Source organism: Lissotriton vulgaris, chromosome 6, assembly GCF_964263255.1.
Source record: "Lissotriton vulgaris chromosome 6, aLisVul1.2, whole genome shotgun sequence".
Lineage (NCBI taxonomy): Eukaryota > Metazoa > Chordata > Amphibia > Caudata > Salamandridae > Lissotriton > Lissotriton vulgaris.
The window spans coordinates 316,885,089-316,907,295 of NC_141694.1; the positions used below are offsets into that span (position 1 = coordinate 316,885,089).

A 22,207-nucleotide genomic window follows, 5' to 3' on the forward strand; every position below is an offset into this window, starting at 1 on the left:
TTTTGGCGGCCCTTCCCCCCCATTTCCTCCTTCTCCATGAATTTCCCCACTTCCACTCATCAACAATGCACCTCATCTCTCTATAGCCCATTCCTGACAAACATTTCATTTTTTTATAGCGCTACTCATAGTTTACTCCCACTCAGTTCTGTGAGCCACTTGGTACACGTTCTTTGTGGCAAGGCACATTAACCCTCCGCGCTTTGTGGGTGGCAAGTGTGCCCATGTAAGTGCACGGTGAGCGATGCAACAGTGTGAGAGTAGGGCAAGAGGAGTGACTGCAGGGTGAGTGAGGTGACCATATACATTTGGGTGCAGATGTAAGTGCAGAGTGGAATGAATGAATGCATGGTTAGTGATTGGCTTGTTTGATTGAGATTACACATTGAGCAGTGAGGGGGACAGGTGAGTGAATTGTCACATGGGTGCAGGGTGTATAGTGTGCTGATATGACTACAGGGTGAAGTACAGGGTGAACAGTACAAGTGCATTGTGAGTGCAGAGTGATCAGTGAGTGCAGGGTGAATGGTGTGAGTGCATTGTAATCGCTGTGAGTGCAGGGTGAACGTGAAAGTGAAGGGCAAGAATGAGGAGAGGAATGTCTGAATGCAGGGTGCATTCCCAGACACTTGAAATAACTCAGCATTTTATTGATGGCGGCGTAGGGTTTCAGATATAAGTTAAAATATTACTATTATGGCATTAATCAGGGATCAAGGGTGGAGAAAATAAATAATGTGCCAATCCTGCAACAGACTTCCAGTCTTATAATTAAGGTTGCCAGCTCATTATTTTGATGTCCCAGACGGTACAAAAATAAACAGTCACCTAGAGCCGTAATTTCATCACTTATCTGTGCATACTTTGAACATAAAATATACATAGAAAAGCACTTTTAATTGAGTTCTAGGGCTGCCTGAATGATCAATGACTGATAATTAAAGGGAACAGAGACAGAAAAGTCACATTACAAATGAATTCATTCTTTTTAGGTCTCGCCTGGTCAGCGTGCATGCGCTGCTCTGTGAGGCATTTAGTAAGGGCTTTTAAGCTCTGAACACGCGCTCGTGCGTGTGCTTTTTTTAATTAGCCCTCAATTGGCATGTGCATGCGTCTTTTTTAAAAACACAGCACGTAATTGGTCCAAGGCTGGTGATTGTCCCGCCTTGTTTGTTCCATGGCCTAGGGTCCTCGGGAACGAGCATTAATGCCATCTGTTTCCAATTATTGCGTTTGCGTTAATTGGAAACTGATGGCGCAATAGCAGTCAGCGCTGGTCGCTCGCCTGCAGCGGTGGGCACAAGCGCATGCACACCGCTTTTTTTCTTTTAATGTGAGAGAGTCTGTGCTTAGCAGGCCAGGGTGAAGGCTTTCTTTATAGGATTGGACATTTTGTTACTGACTAACATATCCACCACTAAAATTACTTTCATGTTTCACCATACTAATTTAACAATAATCCTGATGGGTTCCAGAGTAGCGTGCTACTTGCGCTTCGAAACCCCATCAAGGGTAGCAAGCGCTATATAAATACAAACCTCTTTTCCTCTTCTATCCCGCCACCTACCCTTCTCTACCCAAATAACTGAATAACATATCCACTACTCAAATTACTTCATATTTTGCTATACTAATTTTCAACACTAATCCTTTATGGGTTCCGGAGTGGCATGCTACTCGCCAGAAAAGCTCTTCAACACCTATCAGGGGTAACAAGTTCTACATGCATGCAAACCTTTCTTCCCCTTTTATCCCTCTGCTATCCTTCTCACTCCAAATAACTGACTAATATCCCACACTGAAATGACTCCATATTTCACCATATTAATGCACCACTATTCCTTTATGGGCTTCTGAATAGCGAGCGTCAACACCCCATCAGGGGTAACAAGCGCTATATAAATACAACATTTTACCCTCCTCTATCCTTCTGCTATCATTCCAAATCTGATTAACTGACTAACCTACTATCTACCACTTAAAATGTACTTGCATGTTTCACTATACTAATTCAACACTAATCCTCTATGGGTCCCGGGATAGCGTGCTACTCTCCGAAAAAGCCCTTCGATGCCTCCTCGGGGGTAGAAAGTGCTGTATAACTGCAATTACAATACAATTTATTTATGAGACACATAGGCCCTCAAATACGGAGGAAAGGGAGAGGAAATAAGTGCTTTTATCCTCACATTGAAGGAGACTAACTAGAAGCTACGCCCTTCCAAGATGGCGCCTACTTTAGCTACAATTTCTGGCCCCTCTTCCATGACTGGCGGCAGGTAACCTGTGCGTGCTAGACTTTCGGGACGTCTCCAGGCTGCCTGTAACAAGCAGGGTGCGTGTGCCCGGAGCCCCCGTTCTGTGCCACTCATCGTTTCTCGTGCCAGGGCGTGTGCTGTCTGCGCCAGGGGAAGGGAGTCCGCGCGCGCTGCAGGTGGAGCATTGCACCCCAAAGTCCTAACCGGTTGCAGCATGGCTGTTTTCAGCCCCCGGGCACTGCGGGCAGCACTGGTCCTGGCAGCCCTGGCAGCCCTGGCAGTGGTCATTCAGCTGCTGTGAACGTGGCTCAGCTCAAAGTCCTACCTCTTCAGCCAGAATACATCACAGAGCTGGCCAAGCAGCATGCAGGTGAGACCCGGTTTAGCCTCTAGGACAGACCCTGCATAGATTGGAGACCCACGAGCAGCATGGGAATAGTTAACAGATCGTCTGGTTTACAGGGCATCACAGTTCCAGTCTGCGTTTTCATTTACCATTTGATTTCTTAAGTGAATTCTAGAAGATGGAGTGTTATTTTACTTCCTTTAAAATTGCATGAATTCACTGTCTAGATAACTGTTAACTTTCAGCACTCGGCGCTGGTATAATGACTTGTATTAAAAACTGAAGAAAAGTCTGAATGAATTTACCGAGCTTAAAGATGCATCGCAGTTCTGGCAGATCTGCCCTGCATCCCTGTCTTTACTTCTCTTTGCATGATCCAGGCTCAGCGACCGATGCACATATCTTAAACCTAGCTGTTGGGCCTGTTTACTCTGCTGAGACCTGTACATGTCAAGCAGTGTTTAAAACTAGAATGAATACAGCTTTTTTTTTTTATTTCTGTCAAATACACCATGAAATGGGCAGTATGTCCTGGCTTGATGGGGCAGCACCTTTCTTTGAAATGGTTAATTTGGCCCAAAGGCTTGATGTGCTATTAGCACATCATCTTGTTTTCCTATTAAAATTCTTCGTCCATTCATGACTTAATTAAGGGACCCTTAATAGACCTAAGTATTTGGTGGAGCTTAAGTTTGCTGTATTAAAAAAAGTTGCTTCTTTAAGTGTTAGATGCTGCTGCTTGTCGCTATGAGGTGTCCTGCTAGGTCTTGGTTTTCCATGGGATCCAGGCTTGTTGGGCTGCCCTTGAGTATTTTAATTTGTACTTCCTCGCATCATGTCCAGGGCTGCAGTGCTTTTTTGAGTGGGTGGAAAACTCCTTGAACTTGTTTCTCGTGCCTGCAGTATGCACCCCTGCCCCGTTTCTCCTCTTGCTTTTCCGGAATGTGTGAATAACCCTGAATTATACCCTTCCTGATGACGCGCAGCTGGTGCCGTTAGCGCCACTTAACCCGTGACTGCTCCACTTAATAACAGCGGAGAGAGTGTGTGTGATTTCTTATCCTGATGGTGTCTTCACAGGCGCACCCCCACCCACCAATGCCGGTCTCCTGCTGGCTTCCCAGGGCTGTATCTGATTATCGCCTCTGTACTGTGTGCGTGTGTGTGTATGAGAGAGGGGGAGGGACACACTGTGAGAGGGATTGTGTGTGTAAAAGACAGAATATGTGTGCGTTCAAGTGAGATTGTGTGTGGTGAGAAAGATTGCAAGTGTTTGTGTGAGAGATTGTGTGTGTGTGTGTGCGCATGCGTGCGACAGAGACTTTGTGTGTGCCTTTATGTGGAATTGTATTTGTGTGCATGCTAGAAAGAGACAAGTTGTATGTGTGTGTGCGAGAGAGACTGGGTGTGGGAACTATTGCAAGTGTTTGTGAGAAACATTGTGTGTGAAAGAGTGTGTGTGTGAGAGACTTTATATGTGTGCAAGTGAAAAATGTGTGTGGGAGAGAGATTATGTGGGCATTTGTGTGAGATTATATGTGTGGTGTGCACGATAGAGAGACAGGTTGTGTGCGAGAGAGAGGGACTGCGTGTGAGAGAGACTGTGTGTATGTGTCGTTCTTTGTGTGCACTGGTGATTGCGCCGCTGCAGTGCACCCAAGTGTTTGGGTTACATAATTGCTTTTTAGAGGAAGCGCGCGATCAGCAGCTGGCACTTGCAAGGTCCCAAAGGCGAGACCTATTGGCTATGCCAATGCTTGTTTATTTATAGCCCTATTTAGTGTCAAGACGAGGTCTTTGCAGGCTCTTCAAACAACACATGACTGGCATTTTTCTTTTGGCAACCCTACTTTATATTCCTTTTCATGAAACACATTCTCCCACTACGGCAGTAAATGTAAAATACAAATGTAAGGAATAGGCTGAGTAGGGGCCCATGGGGTACGGGAACCAGAAAAAAAACAAGCCTCGGTAACCAGTTTACAAAGGTATGTAAAAATGCAAATGGTCTTTAAAGACCTGTGAAAAAGTCGGGCGTGCCGGAGATAAGATTCCAGACACTGCCCAGCCGATGGCAGAAGGGTTGGTCGACCTGGCGGAATGGGAATCCCTTCCTTTGGCACTCACTAGTATCTGCTTCTCACCACCCACTTACAATTCATTTCTACACATCTTCCCTTCAAACAGCTTGCTTTCTCCCAAGACCTGTGGTTACATGTTATCAGTAGCGGATTACCGTGGATATCTGTATGTGAGTACTATGAGTCGTGCAAGAGCTTTTCTTTTGGTCTAGTGGCAGTAAGTGGTTACTGGGCAGTATTGTGGTGGGCACTGATCTTGACCACAGTTTTTTTCTGGTCTTAAGAGAGTGGCCAAGAAGGGTAATGGGTATATTAGGTTATGTATGGATCACAGAGCCTTGAACAGGGAGGTTGTGGTGGACAAGTTCCCCTCTGCCTAACATTGAGGAAATAATTTCGACACTGGGGGAGCAAAGCTTTTTTTTACCACATTGGGCTTGGTGTCAGCATATCATCAGGTGGAGCTGAATGATTCAAGTTAAGTCAAGTCAAATATTCTTTATTCGATAAAATTAATATCATAAAAGACAAGGTACAATAATACAAAAAGTTACAATCTAACAAATTTCAGTACAGTACATTTTTTCCATCAATGTTAAAAAATACAATACATATTAAAAAGAGAAATTTCTAATATTAAAAGTTTTTAAAAAAAAAAGAAAATATATACCATTTAAAAACTGTCAGTACTACTGCCTTGGTAAAGTGGAATACATATTTACACAAGAGAAACATTACTCAAAACAGCTTTGGATCTGCGGAAGGCTGATGGTATTTTTCCTTATGCGAGTGGCTGCCGTCAAAAAGCTGAATGATTAATCTCAAGACTTGATTGCATTCATGACACCTTTTGATTCTTTTAAGTTAAAAAGGATGCCCTTTGCTCTTGTCTCTGTGGCGTCAGTGTTTCAATGGATAATGTACAAGGTGTTAAAGGATTTGGCCAGGGTGAAGTTCTTCGAAGACAATGTTTTAATTTTGGGAGCACTGAGGAGGAGCACAATGTTCGAGTTTGTAGAGTTCTACAGAAATTCAAGGAAGCTGGTTTTACTTTAAAAAAAGGGAAATGTCCGTTTGATATTGGTGAAGTAACCAGGTCATTTGATTTCAGGACAAGGTGTTAGACCGAAACGAGAGGTAGTTAACACCATTGATAAGTTGGAAATGCCAAAGTCTAAGGAGGAGTTGAGGTTCTTTTCTTGGGATGGTGGAATATTATGGAAGATATATAAAAACCTTAGGTGAAAGATCTGTTAAATTGAGAGGTTTGCTGAAGAAGGACAAGGAATTCACATGGAATGAACAATGGGGTGTGAAATTCAAGGAGATCAAAGAGGAGCTGAAAGTGGCACCTTGTTTGCAGGTGTTTATTCCAGGGGAGAAAACTTACATTCTTACCAATGCCAGTTCCAAGGGATTGGGAGCAGTAGTGACTCAAAAGTCTAAAGGGCTGGAGAAACCGATAGCATGTGCATCCAAAACGATCAATTACATTGAAAAACAAGCGTTGGCATAGCCAATAGGTCTCGCCTTTGGGACCTTATAAGTGTTTAGTTATCCAGCACAATATCCTTGGTGGAACAACATCCAGTGGTGCATGGCTAAACACTTATTGGTGTCCAAAAGGCGAGCCCTATTGGCTATGCCAATGCTTGTTTAGAGTGAGTGCTCGTGCAGGTATGTCACTGTGAGGTAGAGATGCTGCGAGTGCTTTTACAGGAGCCCTTGAGATATTGTGCCTCTTTGTGGTGGTGGTGGACGACGTGGTGGTGGTGGACGACGTGGTGGTGGTGGTGGACGACGTGGTGGTGGTGGACGTGGTGGTGGTGGTGACGTGGTGGTGTTGCACGTTGTGGACGTGGACGTGGTGGCGGTGGACGTGGTGGCGGTGGACGTGGTGGCGGTGGACGTGGTGGCGGTGGACGTGGTGGCAGTGGACGTGGTGGCGATGGACGTGGTAGTGGTGGTGGTGGACGTGGTAGTGGTGGTGGTGGACGTGGTGGTGGACGTGGTGGTGGTGGTAGACTACTATTGGGTAGGAGGGTGCTGGGAGAATGTGGAAGGAGAGGAGGATCTCGAAGGGGGCACATGGGAGAGCAGAAAGAGGCCAAATATTAGAAACAAAAAACGTCGAGTAGATAGAACGCGAAACAGATTTATCTGGGTGGTCCCTTCTTATAGCACATAGGAATGTTCCTTAGCACCCTGTTTTCAGTAAACAGGAAGACCATGGGGAGTTTAATTGAATAATCACGCATGATGATCGCGTGCGGAAGCTGGTGTTAAAACATTTAGTAATATAAATATCAGCAAATTAGGTACAAGGCTACATCTCCCGGGAAGTGAGGGAAGATCACTGCTTTCACTATTCAAGCACTCGTACTCGTGCTTGTGGTGGCATCCACCTAGCGGGAGCGAGCAGCGGTGCGGTGTGGCAACGTTAATTACAAAGAGCGCACGCTGCTCGCTCCCGCAAGGTGGATGCCGCCACAAGCATGAGTGTGAGTGCTTGAAAAGTGAAGACCGATTGCTAAAGGCTCTCTCCTAGGGCATCGCATGCGCGCTGCCTATGAGACCTAAAAAGCTATTTAGTCATCAAAAGAGAAGAACTAAGTTATTTTTTGGGCACTGAAGAAATTTAGGAATTTTGTTTGGGGCATGACATTTGTAGTGTTATCTGACCATAAACCGTTGGTGGGAGTGTTTAAAAAAGAAGGGTTTAGATTGCATTTCTGCAAAGAGACGGAGGTGGGTCATAGCCTTACAAGATTTTGAATTTGATGTTGAGTATTTGCCGGGTTTATATAGAATGCAACTGCAGATTGTCTCTCTAGATTGGTGTGTGAGGAGTTAAAGGGAGAAAGACCTAATGAGTTCGGTGATATGGAAGGGGATGTTTGTGAGGTGAGCAGGATATGAGTGAAATTACTTGTGGACTAGTGACTGAGAAGCTGTAGAAGGCAGAAATGCAGAATGATGAGATGTTAAAAGATATGATTAGTGTTGTAAAACAAGGCAAGTTCAGAAGTCTAGAGAAAGTGTAGAATTTGTTTAAAAATGAGTTGGCTGTGGATCATGGCCTATTGTTAAAGGGCACAAGGTTAATTACACCATCCAAGGCGAGAGCGAAACTAATTAAACAGTCTAATGCTGGTGATCTTGGCATCGTAAAAATTAAAGGGAGTGTAAGAGCCAGTTTTTGGTGGCCAGGGATGGATGTGGAAATTGAGCGGGCTGTGCGAGAGTGTGTGGAGTGTTTGTGTATTGTATTGATGATGTGGGGAGGAGGTGTCTATGGACATTGTGGTGCCATTATATGGGGAGCAAGCCACACCCTATTTGCTTGTGATGTTGGATCTATATTTAAGATCGGTGGTAGTGACTAATGTGAAAGACATTTCTTCTGTGAGCATTATCACATTTATGGAGGGTGTGTTTAGTAAAGAGTGTTTTCCGAAGAGCATTTTAACAGATAATGGTCCACAGTTTTGCTCAAGGGAATTTGAGGATTTCTTGAAGTTACGTGGCATTGAGCATAAGAAATGTGCTATTTATCATCCGGAAACAAAAGTTCAACAACTTCATCAACGAAGGAATACAGTTGGCCAGGGTGAACTGTATAGACTGAAAACAGGAGGTAAAGAGGAGAATAAATGCTTACCATGTGTCGCCGCACATGACTACTGGAAAATCTCCATTTGAGTTGTTTATAGGGATAGCGCCCAACACCTATTTAGTCCAGGTTGGATGGATTGGGACAAGGACATTAAGTGTAATGGTCCCTCGAGTTGGAGAGGTTGTGAAGAAAAACTTATGGAAAAAAGAAAAAAAGGCTTTGACTGGAGAAAGAATGTCTGGAATGTGGAGGTCAAATTTGGTGATTTTGTAAAAATGGAAGCACCTGTTAGTTGTGCGGCATGGTCGAAGTTCATGACGACACACACAGTTATGAAACTATTTCATAATGATGTAAAAACTCTTGATGGGATAATTTGAAATAAGAACAGGGTGCTGCTGTTGGTACAGGGGAGTCCTAAGGTGGTGGAGGGAAGTGATGGAGGAGAGAGAGTGGTTGGGAAATTTAGTGATCGGAGTTGGGATAAGGTAGACATAAGAGTGAGTGGTAGGAAGAGAGTGTCACCACATTATCTCAAGGATTTTGTCACAGTATAAGAAAATTGGGGACATGTCTTCCCTTCTTAGTGCATGTTACTACATGGTTATATACATATTGTAACGTTAGAGTTTTCATTTTATTTGTAAAATAAAGAAGGGAGATGAGTGATGTCTTCTGTATTTGGTTCTAATCCTAGAACCACATGTAGATTAACAGAGTTTAGAGCCTGGAATTAAGAATGTTAGGCTTTGTATTCAATATTTCTCAAGTTGGTTCTAAGAGCAACAGTTATTTGAGACGGGCAATGGATGAGATGCTTTCTAATAAACCTCTAAGCCGAACCTACTTGTATGTGTACATTTCTTTATGAAACGTAATACTCCTCTCCTGCGAATATCCAAAAGGACTTTGGTGTCCCACAGCAGCTCATTTTGGGTAGCATGACAGACCACTCAAAAGCTAGAGAAACCGGTCAGATGACCACTCTATGTATGATTTGTAATGCCCTTGCTACCTTGTAGAGTTTGTTATCTATAACTGCTGACTGTCATACCCTTATAAAGTGAAGTTTTCAGACTGATAACTCGTTTATTGAATTAGAATTACGTGGTGTCTTAGGCTATGGGCCATCTGTGGTAAATAACAGTATCTACAATGAATAAACCTTAATGACCACCTACTGCCCCATGACCTGTATTTTAGGCTTCACTGTTTCTTTCTGTGTTTGATCCCTTAATGCAAATATTGAGAATAAAATTTAAGTAAATAAATAAGTAAAGAGGCTTTATTTAGGCACAAAGTGTGTCATTCACTGGAGTCTGTATACACCAGCTAGGTGTGGCTCCGTGGATAAGCTAAATTTAGGCAGGGACAAGTCATCTACATTGGGCATTGTCATCATCCCCCCGCCCCCTCCCCCGTACTGCAGTTGTGATAGAGTTGCGAAATTGGAACGTACAACCATTAGACATGTTTTTTTAATCCTGGCCTCTCCATGTGGCCAAATTGATTTCTTGGGAAATCACTTTTAAATATATTCCTCTACTCCTGATTTTCTATTTTTGGCAAAGATTAGAGGCACTTGTGATCAAGCTAAACACAGGCAGTAAGTGTATAATAAGAGATTCGGACTTGATTCCAAAGTGGTATGGAGGGAATGTTACAGGTCTTGAAACAAAGAGTATTGTGTTGCAGTCTTGGGTTGCCGACTTATACAAATTGTTTGATCCTATGTTCTTCCTATGTATTTGTGCTGTTACTTCCATTTACATGAGAACTTGAAATCAGGCTCAATACAGTGGATGAATACCAAAGGAATATTTCGATGAAGGCCTCCTCCCCCCAGCATGCCCTTCATTCATATATAATTATGATGTCTTTATTTTTTCATGGATATATGGGGGATAGATGACAGGCAATGACTGCTGGTACAACTATTGTCCCTGATTTAAAGAACACCATAGCACACTATTTATTTTCAAGTGCTGTCTTTACTCTTATTTCAGATTCAATAACAGTGTGCGAACATGTGTTCCTCACTGGTGGAAAATAGATCTAAAAGATTCCTGAAGTCACAAATAAGTATTTACCTTTATAGTAACTCCATCAAATTATCTGCTTAAAAAGTGTCCTAGGATACAAAGCGTCACATGTACAACATTTTGGAATTGCGATTTCTTAAGTGTGATTCATATTGAACTGCAATTCCTAATGGAAAATTACACATTTTAGATAGCGATTTATAATGGGTTGCAGTTTGATCTACCTCATGATTAATGGGATAGGTCTCAATTTGCGACCCATCAGGAATCCCAGCCTTTACAGGGATGGTGGCTGGCTGAGGTCAGCGGACCACCATGGCTGTAATTTCTTTTTAATAAAGCAATATATATATATTTTTTAATACAGCCCTTTTACCTTAAAGGAAAACTGGGGGCGTTTAAGAAGTAAAAATGAAACTTTGAAGTTTCATTTTTTAAGAGTAATCAGTGGCCCATGGGAACACTGCCTTCTCTTAAAAATATATACTTTTCTATTCTCAAAGGGAAGTGGTCCTATTGGACCCCCTTCCCATTTGTGAATGGGTTACCACCTTCTTCAAGGAATCGGTCTTCGAGAAATGCATGTTTTGCTACTGGAATTTGGTTGCAAAACATTAATAGATCCCATTCAGATTTAGTATTTGGAAGGGATGCCCAAAACACACCCCTTTCAAATACAGAATTGGACACACAAATTGTGATTCGGTAACCGAATCACAATTTGTACTTTGAACATATGTAAAAGCATTTTTGTGGATGGAAATGGTCCGATTGGGTTTGTACATATGACCTTTAGTCTCTAGGGTCTGACTGGCAATAAATTCACTCAGGCAAGTATAAAGACTTTAGTTTTAGGTTTTCCTCCATGATGGTTCCGAGTCACTTAGCTGCATGTGCTTACGTTCATCCTTATTAACGCCTCTAAAAGTAAACCTGTTGCTAAAGCAAAAGTGGCAACCCCTGAAATGTTATTAAGGCACAATCAAGTTCAGGGGTAGACCAGCCCCACGTTTTAGGAAATCTATGATTGGGAGGAACAGACACCTACTGGTGCCTCTGAACTAGCTTGCAGAACTGTTGTCTGTCCTGGACTTGTGTTGATTGAAGCACACACTGCTGCTTTATGTGAAGTATGTAGTCTGTAAGGTGAGGAAGTAAATGTTTTTTGTTTTTTAAGTTATCTTTCAAATTGATGCTCCTCCTTAAAAAATAGGTAGTTCCCATCATTCTATTCAAAAGTTTTTTTTATAGCTACCCGAAGGCCTCCCAGCACTGCCTCAGAACTGTAACAATAGAGCTGCCAGAGGATCTGTCGCGTAACAGCCAGGTTTTTGGAGCTTTACAAAAAATAAGTTCAAGCACTACTAGGCATAGGTGCATAGGCAAGGTGTTCCAAAGTTTCAGAGCCAGAAACCAGGTGGAGCGGCTGCCCCATTGGAATCATCTGATCCTGGGGACCCTCAGTGTCACGGCTGGGAAAGATTTGAGGGTTCTTCCAGGCAGGTATGGAGAGGCAAGCAAGCTCATCAGAGAGAGACTTTTATTGTTGACTGCCCTACGACTGCTTTTCTGGTGCATGTTTAGATACGTACACAGTATGGTGCCCCAATCTATTTTTGCAGCCATTTCTATTAGAGGCCCAGGGGTGCATGAATTTAATTCTTTAAAAAAAAAATCTTTTTATTAAACAATACCTTTGGAATGGTCAAGCTTACAGTGGATCATAGTACTGGTGCATCACATTTACGCATAATGGAGGTCATGACTTGCATCAGGACAGTGAGGAAGAACGTTCAGGTCAACAGCATTGTTTATCATGGAGTCAAGGGTTCGTCAGATGGGGGAACATAGGGGAGTTCACATATGTTGCCATGATAAGCATTCCATCTTGTCCATAGCGATATCCACTTCCGGGGACAGCCATGTGACACATAGACAGTTTTTTCACGTACCATACACCAGTCCGTGTCAGTTTTTCATGCAGTGAGTGTCGGTGGTGTCTGCGCCCCCACAGGCGAACGATATTCCGCTTAGCTACCATCTGGCCGAGCATTGCCCAGAGTTTGCCTTTAGTGCTGAGATCAGTCGGCTCCCATACATTGGGAAGACACATTTTGGCTTCGAGCCGTAGTTCATCTCCCCCTACATCACTCATACATTTATGCACCTCCTTCCAATAGGTGTAAATTAGAGGACACTCCCAGATAATATGCATAAAGGATCCCTCTAGGCCACAATTTCTTCTACACAGCCCCTCTTCACTCCTGCCCATAAGGACCATTCTAGGACCCGAAAGATACACTCGGTGCAAGATTTTTAATTGGACCAGTCTAAATTTTGCTGAGATGACAACGTCCCTCGGAGAGGAGAGACAGCTTCCTGCCATTCCTCCTCGTCCAATTCCAAGCCATCCTGCCCCCACTTGTCTTTCAATGTTGAAAGAAGATCTGGAGTGTTATGGATTAATATTTTGTATGTGTGGGGGATGGCTTTTTCGGAGAGATGCCCGTCCAGCAGTCTGTCCTCGAGCGGAGATGATTCCGTCAGTTGGGACCCAGCCGGGATGTTAGCCAGAAGAAAATGCCTAACTTGCATTTATCTGAAATATTCTGATGCGGCTAATTCGTGTGTCTGTTGCAGTGAAGCAATTGTAGTCATTCCGTTGTGTCCCCAGAGGCCACCTATTTGTGAAATTCCAATGAGGTCCCACTTGTCAAATCCCTTAGTGTGACCCAGCGTGCCCAGGGATTCAGAGTCCCATAGCGGGGTGGCAATTGTGAGTCATTCCTCCCACCCGAGCGTACGGTTTACTGTATGCCAGACTTGCACTCAGAGCCGGGTGGGGACTATCAGGGGGAATTTGTTTGGCCTGGAATAAAGTGCCCTTGTGTAGTTACCACCCGGGAGTATCCACCTGTCCATCTGGTATCCGGGTTCTTCACCACCACGATATAAGCACTGTTTTACGGCTGAGAGGTGTGCTGCCCAGTAATATTTTTTAATATCGGGAAGAGCTATGCCTCCAGTATTACCCCAGAGAAGGTCTCTTTGGATAGATTCGACCTCTTTGAAAAATCTTTGGGGTACTGGGTCCGGGAAATTCTGGAGGGTGTAGAGGAAACGAGGCAGAGTCATCATTTTAAAGAGTGCTGCCCGACCGAACAACGATAATAGAAGCGTTTTCTAGGCATCGGTGTCCCGTCTGAACCACTGTAAAGGTGGGAGGCGGTTGCGTTCATAGCGAACCTTGGCATCAGCGGAGACGAAAATACCTTAGTATTTGAATCCATCCGTTACCTTTTGGATTGAGCAATCAGTCGGAACCATGGGTGGGACGCAGTGTAGGGCGTAGAGCAACAATTTGCTCCAGTTAATTCTATAACCAGAGTTTCTACCGAAGCTTGTAAAAATATCTAGGACCACTCTCCGTGACTTCCTAGGGGGGGCAGGTATAAGAAGATGTTGTCTTCAAACAATGAGATTCGGTCTTTCCATTCCACTGCCCGCCTGAGTCCCCGTATCCAGGCTGCCAGTGGCTCAAGGGAGAGTGCAAAAAGTAGTGGTGAGAGAGGACACCCAAGCCTAGTCCCCCTTTCGAGTGCCAAGACGGTTGACATTTTGTTATTTACCACCACTTGCGCCAGTGGTTCAGTATAGAGGAGTCACACCCACCCAATGAAGTTTGGCCCAAAACCCAGCTTTTTCAGGACTGCCATTAGATATGCCCATTCAAGAGAGTCGAAGGCCATCGTAGCGTCCAATGAAACCACAATGACGTCGTCCTGGATAGTGGTGCGTCGCCCCAACACACCGTGAAGCCTGCGGAGATTAAGTACGGTGTTTCGGTGTGGCATAAAGCCCGATTGGTCTGGATGGACTAATTTACCTATGACCTTCCGCAGCCGGATTGCCAGTAGTTTCTCAAGGATTTTGGGCTCGGCGTTCAGCAAGGAGATGGGTCTATAGGAAGCGCATTCGTGTTTCGGTGTCCCTTCTTTGGGTATAGCCACCAGTGTGGCGATGTGTTGGTCCCGCGGGAGCTTGCCCATTTCTTTACTATCTTCGAACAGGCTCTTTAGGTGGGGGGCCAATTTATCAGGTCTGAGTTTATACAACTCAATGGGCAGACCATTAGGGCCCAGCACCTTTCCTGGTTTCAAAGCTCTAATTGCAGTGGCTATCTCATCGGTTGTAAATGGGCTTTCCAACACCTCAATCTCAGAGTCTGAGATGGTGGATAATTAGATGTCTGCTAGGAGAGCTGTGGAGTCGTCCTCCGGGAGTGCAGAACCACTCCGGTATACGTGTGCAAAATGAGTGGCGAACTTGCGTAAGATATCATGCGGATCTGTGAGTTTGGCACCTGAACCGCTCGTAAGTTCCAGGACTAACCTATTTGCCCTTTCTTTTTTGTCCAACCAGGCAATGGGTTTGCCTGCTTTGTCTTCCTGGTCGTACAAGCGACCGTCCCTGTCCCATGCTAAGGTTTTGGCAGAATCTGTCTCTAGCGCTCTGTATTCAGCTTCCTTGAGCTGCATTCTATGAAGTATGGTTTGGTCACCGCCGTCTCTTGCTGCCTCCTCAAGGCGAAGAAGGTCGTGCTCACACGCAACCATCTGCTTAGCGTTTTCTTTACGCAGACCATCAATGGCTGAGAGCGCATGACCCCTAATCACGGGCTTAAACCCTTCCCATAGGGTAGAGGGAGAGTGCACTGAGCCGTCGTTTTCTTGAAAATAGTGATCAATATTCTGGGTGAGTGCTGTTCGAATTTCCGGGTTGCGGAGGTATCATGAGTTGATAGGCGCTATGCACCCCACCCTTTTGTCACCTAGTGTAAGGTGTGTCCACAGGGGAGAATGATAGGAGATACCTCTCGCTAGGTGCCTGATTTCTTGAATGGTAGTGTTGTGTTGTACAGGCAAAAGAATGTAGTCTATTCTGGAGAACGTGTGGTGGGACCCCGAGAAGAAAGTATACTGTTGGAGGTCTGGGTTTTGCATTCTCCAGAGGTCGGTGAGGCTGAAAGCCTACTTGAAGTTGGAAAGCCAGTTGTGCCCCGTATTGATGACTTGGGGTGGATGCCGATCACGATCTCCCGACACCACTGCATTGAATTTCCCACCCAATATGAGTTGACCTTCGGGAAGGGAGAGAAGGAGCGTCCCCAAATCTTTGCATGATTGTGTTTGGAGACCTGGTGGGATGTATACCGCTAGGAGAGTAAGGGTTTGCCACTCCCTTTGCCCGGAGATCACCATGAAGCGCCCGAGTTGATCTGCCCATGTTTGATTGATGCTGAGCGGGAATGTACGCCTAGTAAGGATGCCCACCCCACGTGAACCAGAAGTGAAGCCAGAGTGTGCCACATTGTGTAGCCCCACCTGTTTAGGGCCTTACAGGAGTTACCAATTAGATGCGTTTCTTGGAGCAGTGCGACATCTGGGGCATTCCTCTTGATGTATTGAAGCATTATGCTTCTTTTCACCTTGTCCCCAAGCCCATGAATTGAATTCTTGATCTCAGTTATTATTATTAAAATAGATTCGCACTTTTTAATAAAGTTTTTTTATCTATTCTTTTTACTATGCATATACCCAAACCTTTTACCTAGGCATGTTTTGGAGCCTAGTGCTTATTTGTGGTGAATTCATTAGGAAATGTTATGATCTGGGAAATTAAAAGTTGCTGTGTTTTTATTGGGATTACTTTGTGCTGGACAATAGTTATTCTTGAATCCTAACGAAGTCCCAACTGCCTGGCACTGTTACGAAAGACAAAATATATAATTAAAAAAAAGATAGGTAATTGAATTCCTCAATTGTATTCTTAATGCATCTTAATCATAACAAAACAGAATGATACAATGCATGATTGGCAAATCAAATCAGATTCTACAATTCATCAACGTCTTGTCATCTCATCTATATGAGAAACATGGATGACATTCTGGTTAGTTCACACATTGCACGGCCAATAAGGCATTTACCACTATCATGGTTACCTAAAATGCATTGTGAAAGCTATTAATGTGCAACTGACAAGACGTTGATAATTTGTAGAATCTGATTGGATTTGCCAATCATGCAATGTATCATTCTGTTTTGTTATGATTAAGATTCATTGAGAATACAATTGAGGAATTAATTTACCGATCTGTTTCTTGTTAGATATCTTGTGTTGAATCCATGCTTATTTTGATTAATTTTTGTTTATTTTATTTATTTATTTTAAAGGTTTTAAATAGCGCTGGCTAGACCCAGAGGTATCAGAGAGCTTTACATGAGCATCAGATCATAGTTACAGGTTACATCCTTACAAAGGTTACACAGTTATTAGACCATGGCAACATAGTTACTTGTGAGGTCAAGATAAACAATAAGCACAAGTACGTAAGGGGAAAAGCAGGCAAGGCGAAAGATTTAGAGGAGGGGGGAAGGAGCTTGGGAAGTAGACCCGTAATGAGGAGGGGAGGCTAAAGGACATTGCATGGAAAGAGGAGGGGAAGGGCGATGGGGACATAAACCAGAGATGAGTCAAAGCAAAGTCCAAAGTCCCGTAAGCTGTGATCCCAGGGGAAGTGGTATCACTTCCCTATCTCTGTTGCGGGAGGCTCCCTTTACGCTGTGACTCTCTCAGAGGGGTCTCTGAGACTCCAAAGCCTACATACTGGATCCTTCCCCAGAAAGAGGAGAGGGAGTGCTTTGACAAGGGGTGCCATACCATACCTCACCTGTGAGTGGCTCCCTTGGCGCAGTGGACTCTCTCAGCGGGTACGCTGAGACTCCAGAGTATAAATATTCGATCTTTCCCCAACAAGGGGAGAAGGAGTGCTTAGTCAAAGGGCACAAAGGACAGGGGGCTAGGCAGACTAGCAGGCAAGGTGAGAGATTCAGGGGAGAGTGGATAGGAGCTAGTAGCTAGGGAGGTAGAGAAAGGGAGAACGAGTACTAAATGGGAACAAATTGAATTAATGAGTTATATAGCGCTGGCTAGACCCGATGAAATCGGAGCGCTTTACATGAGAGACAATAATGTTGCAAATGACATCATTTAAAAGTTACATAAGTATCAAAAAAGCACTTAAAGAACATAGGGGACAAGGTGAATGGAGCAGGAAGGGTAAGGGGATGGGGTAAAAGGGTAGGAGGTAGGCAGGTCATAGAGACAAGGGGAAAATCTGCCCAAGGTCCGGCTGTGTAGGTGACGGCAGGGAGGGGGGTCCACAACCCATATTCTCTTTAGCTATATGGTAGCTTCACCGGGCATCAGCCAAATCGCTAGGTCTCCACAGTCTGGGGTAAGTTCCGCAGGTTCCAAGTCCTGATGTGTAGGCAGGTTAGGGGATAGGTTCAAGGTCTGGTCAATGTCCAATTGTTATCCCAGGGAAGTAAAACAACGTGTTGGGGACCACTAAGGAAGCCATATTGGGATCAGGCAGGGGACTGTACTGTACAGTGGTGGCCATCCTAAGGTTAGGCATCAGGCAGTTAAAGTCAATATCCAGGACAGCGGCCGACAGAAAATAACAAATCCAGCGTGCACACACCATCGCACGCACAAACATGCACAAGCACATACCAATGTGAGCACACACTCTCATATGCACACTGACGCACACAGATAAGCACAAAGCCAGAAACATCCAAGAACACAAGCACACAAAAAATCCCATGCTCTAATACAAAAACACCCAAATACATGCACACATATACACACAGGGGCTATTGGCTGTGCGCTTCCACAGAGTACGGAGTTCTCTCCATACCCATTTCAGTGACTTGTACTTGGGGGACAGTGGCACATCCCACATAGGAAGCAGCACGCATTGATTCACTTTTAACTTTAGAGTAATAAGGAGTAATACACACTAGAAAAACAAGGTGTGCAATTTGACACTACCCATTAAAGTATTGTTACGAAAGAAGCATTTCACAATGTTGCTGTTCTCCTTGACCCTTCTATCAAACCATCTATTGGAAAATTTAGGACCAATAGGATGCTTGTAGTTCACTGGGCACTGCACTATTTATATACTGATTGGGCTTAAATTAATTGTAATTAAAATCTGTTTGTAGTTCCAGTTTGACTGATCAATTTTAGGGCCTATGCGTGTAAAATAATACCATAGTCTGTTTTGTGAATGGCAGACAATCTGTATCCTGGCTACTCACCTTAGCAGGCTTTGTCTTTCAGGCCACGGCAAGTGCATTCAAAGGACATGCTTGTGAAATGCAAAGGCCATTATGGAGTGAACCACGTTCTCCTGTTTTTTATTCTACTTATGTACTTTCTTAGATGCATATGGTGGCATTTACATTATGCTTATCCCACGGCAGAGTAGTCCTAAAAGAAGACTACTTGTATACTGGTGTCTCATCTCGCAGTTATGATTGCGAACCATAGAGGATTTGTTCCAATTCGGCATACCTTATTCATCTTGACACCTCATTTAATTCTTTCCTATCTGGATACGATTTAACGTTAAAATAAGAATCTTTGGAGTTGTTTGTGGTGGTTATATGATGTGGCCCTAACTTGGTTTACTTAGTAAGAGACTGAAACCTTATTTACCCATTGACTTTCCTGTTTCCCACTGTTGAAGGAGTCTTTTTTCCATACTTAATGTTTATATTTGTAAATGTATATGGCCATTAGTGGTTCATAAGGAGTACTCTCTTGTGGTTATATTTGCCTAACCATGAGAATTCAATATCAGATTGCCTCAACACAATGTTTTGTTGACTTTGTTTTTGTTCTTGCAAGCTTGCATTGAATTGAAAGCACATCAGAAATACGATAGGCACAGTACGAATGAGGAGTAGAGAGGCCCAAGCTATAAAGACACGGTAACAAGGACTTGGTATAACACTGCATTAAACCAGATCACACTTGAAACACAGAAGACACTTGATGAAGGGTTCATTAGCATTAGTACCTATTGTATAAATGTTTAAAATGCAATGCATTAACAATACAGACAGATGTAAAATGTGCAGATGGAATGCACAATAAAAATTATATTAAATAAAAGCATGCCCTGTACTATAGGATCAGTCTGGCTTCTTTGCGGGTTTCCACCTCTTGGGGTTTGTTAGGACTCCTTACTTGGATGGCTGTCTAGCAAAGTTCAACCTCTGTATGACATGTCCATTGGAAATGTTTACCTGGTTGTGCTTGAATTGATCACAGCCATTGTGTTCTTTTGCACACCATGCCACCTCAGACAGGAGCCAGCCATATGCAAATAAGTCTTGATTCTACTCCAATATGAACCGGCCAGCCTGAACTGCCAGATCAGTCTCCCTCTTTGTCGTGCCTCTTCAGTCGGTTGTAGCTTGAGTCACGTTTCAAAGTGAACATGGGACGCACGTCTGGGCATACCAGTCGCACATAGGGTGTCACACTGAGGTACACACACAAAAAGTGACAAAGGTTGTTTAGGATATGGCTGGGTCTAATCAGTGGTGACATGGTTGGCACAAAAACTATCAACTGAGATGCATCCAAATAACATTACAAGTGGCTGAGATTAATTCAAGCATTCCATTCATCACTTTTTTGTATTCTTCATTGTAATGCCCTATGTGCTACAGGTAAATCCAGACTTGGGTTCTGTGGTTACTGTGCCACTAAAACCAAGCTGCACCTGACTGAGGAGGCACAAATAGGTTGAAACCGGTGTTGGATTGCTTGTGATCCAATTCAGAGAGGACCTGGCTTGAAGTTCGGTTGGATTGTTCCTGTTGGAGTTGAAAACGGCTAATTCGCCATAGCTGGGTCAAATATGAATTGTGTCGATGGGCAAAAAAACGATGGACTGGAATGCAGCCTTGAGTAACTACCTGTAGCTGAGATTAATTCAGGCATTTTATCCATCACCCTTCTGTTTTTAGTTGTAAAAATGAGCATGATATGTGCTCTAGAAAACTTCAAATAGTCAAATCAACTTTGTTACTGGAGGGGAATGATATATATATATATTTTGTACATACTGAGGTGGATAGGTGTCCCTTAGTTTTGTTTTATCCAGACATCTAAACAGGGCAGGCATTCATAGTCCATTTACTACTTGGGGATCCGTCGTGAATCTGCTTATGGAGTTGTTTAAGTTCTTCTGCCTAGCCCGTTTGATGCACATCATCTATGTACCTTGGCTAAATGAGGATCTTGTTACCTAGGGACTTGTCATTAAGATCCAGAATTCTTCGAAGTTGCTATAGATAGATTAGCAAAAATTTGGGCAAATAAACAGCCCAAGGCTATTGACTTGTTAGTAAAAAATGTCTTTCCACATGAAAAAAGTTTGTGCCAGTATAACTTTTTTCCTACCTTAGTAATGAATTCGTCAGAGATTCTTTCAGGTCCTTCAGTTTACTCTAAGTATATTTCTAAACTTTCTTCTGTAAAATGTTGGAGAATAATATCCTTTATAACTAGATATTGTTTGACTAGGTCAAAGGGAAGATTTGTCACTATGTTGATCACCTCACTAGCTCTTACATACGTATATGTGATTCAACCAAATGGTTTCAAGACTACCTTGACCTACTCGCCTAAGGGTTCTAAAATCGAATTGCAGCCTGAGACCATTAGATTTCCTGAGTGTCTGGTTAACTTTTGTGCATTTTCTAGTATAGATACCAGATCGGTGTTGGGCGAGTAATTAAAAGGAGCTTGTGTTCTTTTGGCATAATGTTCCCAGTTACAGAGCCCGTGTATCTTTCTGCAGGAACTGCAAAGTACTGAAGACACCTTGCGATCTAAGACTTCATACTAGTCACTGACAAACCAAGTTGTGTGCCATACAAAAAAAATCCTAAACTATGTTTAGAAATGCATGTCTCAAGGGTTATGACCTTGTGGTACCTAGCCTGACTAATTCATGGTAGTCATCAAACAGGAATTATTCTGATCTTTTCTTTTTCTCTGTGGTCCAGCTATATAAAGGACCTTCTCCTGTTCTGTCCATGTCAAATAAAATGCACTGATATTCTTTAAGACGGTAAGTAATGAACCCCAGAATTGTATACAAGACATCTTATTAATGGTCCTAGTAGCTGTATTGAGAACATTTCATGAAAAAAGTCAAAGTCGATATGCTGTGTAATATATAATATGCTATGTATTTTACTGAATGCACATATTTGAACGTTTTAAGCATTTTTTTGCAGTGATCATGACTATACGTGAACTGAAACTTTGCAGATGTGGCATGTACATCAGTACTGCATCAATAAATATGGCAATATAAAACGTACAGTCATGTTTTGATAAAGACAAAAACTCAATGGGCACTATGCATCCTATGCATTCCAGAGCTGCTGTTCTTTTATTTTGTTAACCATCAATATCTAGTAGCATGCAAAGTTATTTTGTTACTGTTAGAAATTGGGTTTCTGGTTGGCAGAGATTTGCACCCTGTCCAAACATGAACCATAGTCCTAGTCATGGTAAGTCAGATACACCCCCCTAAGTTAACTTGTGCTCACCCTCTGGGCGCCAGGCGCACAGCAGTAAGACTTAACTAAAGAGGCAATATGTAAAGTCTATGTGCAACACTTAAAACAGTGAAAACAGCACACAAGGGAGGAACTACGCCGTGAACCAAGATGGCCGCATAAGCTCCCGGCTCCGCCGACCTCCACCGGCGGCCCGTCAATCCTGTTGTCTATCCTCTACCCACGCCCTGGGCCTGGATGTATGAAGGTTGCCTGATGCCAACGGTGCTTTCCCGGATTTTCTGTCCACTTCAGCGACAAAGTTATGTCGTGTTCCATTTTTCGCCTATTCCCGGGCTGCCGCCGGGACCTCGATTTTTGAAATACCCAAGAGGGACCTGATCAACATCGGCTGTGGGACCG

The 22,207-nt window shown here is 43.5% G+C and overlaps 1 protein-coding gene across 1 annotated transcript in view; it reads left to right on the top strand.

The window, feature by feature from the left end:
* Positions 1–22,207, top strand: part of NOL10 (nucleolar protein 10) — a 742,763-nt gene that overhangs the window by 325 nt on the left and 720,231 nt on the right. The window lies entirely within an intron of this gene.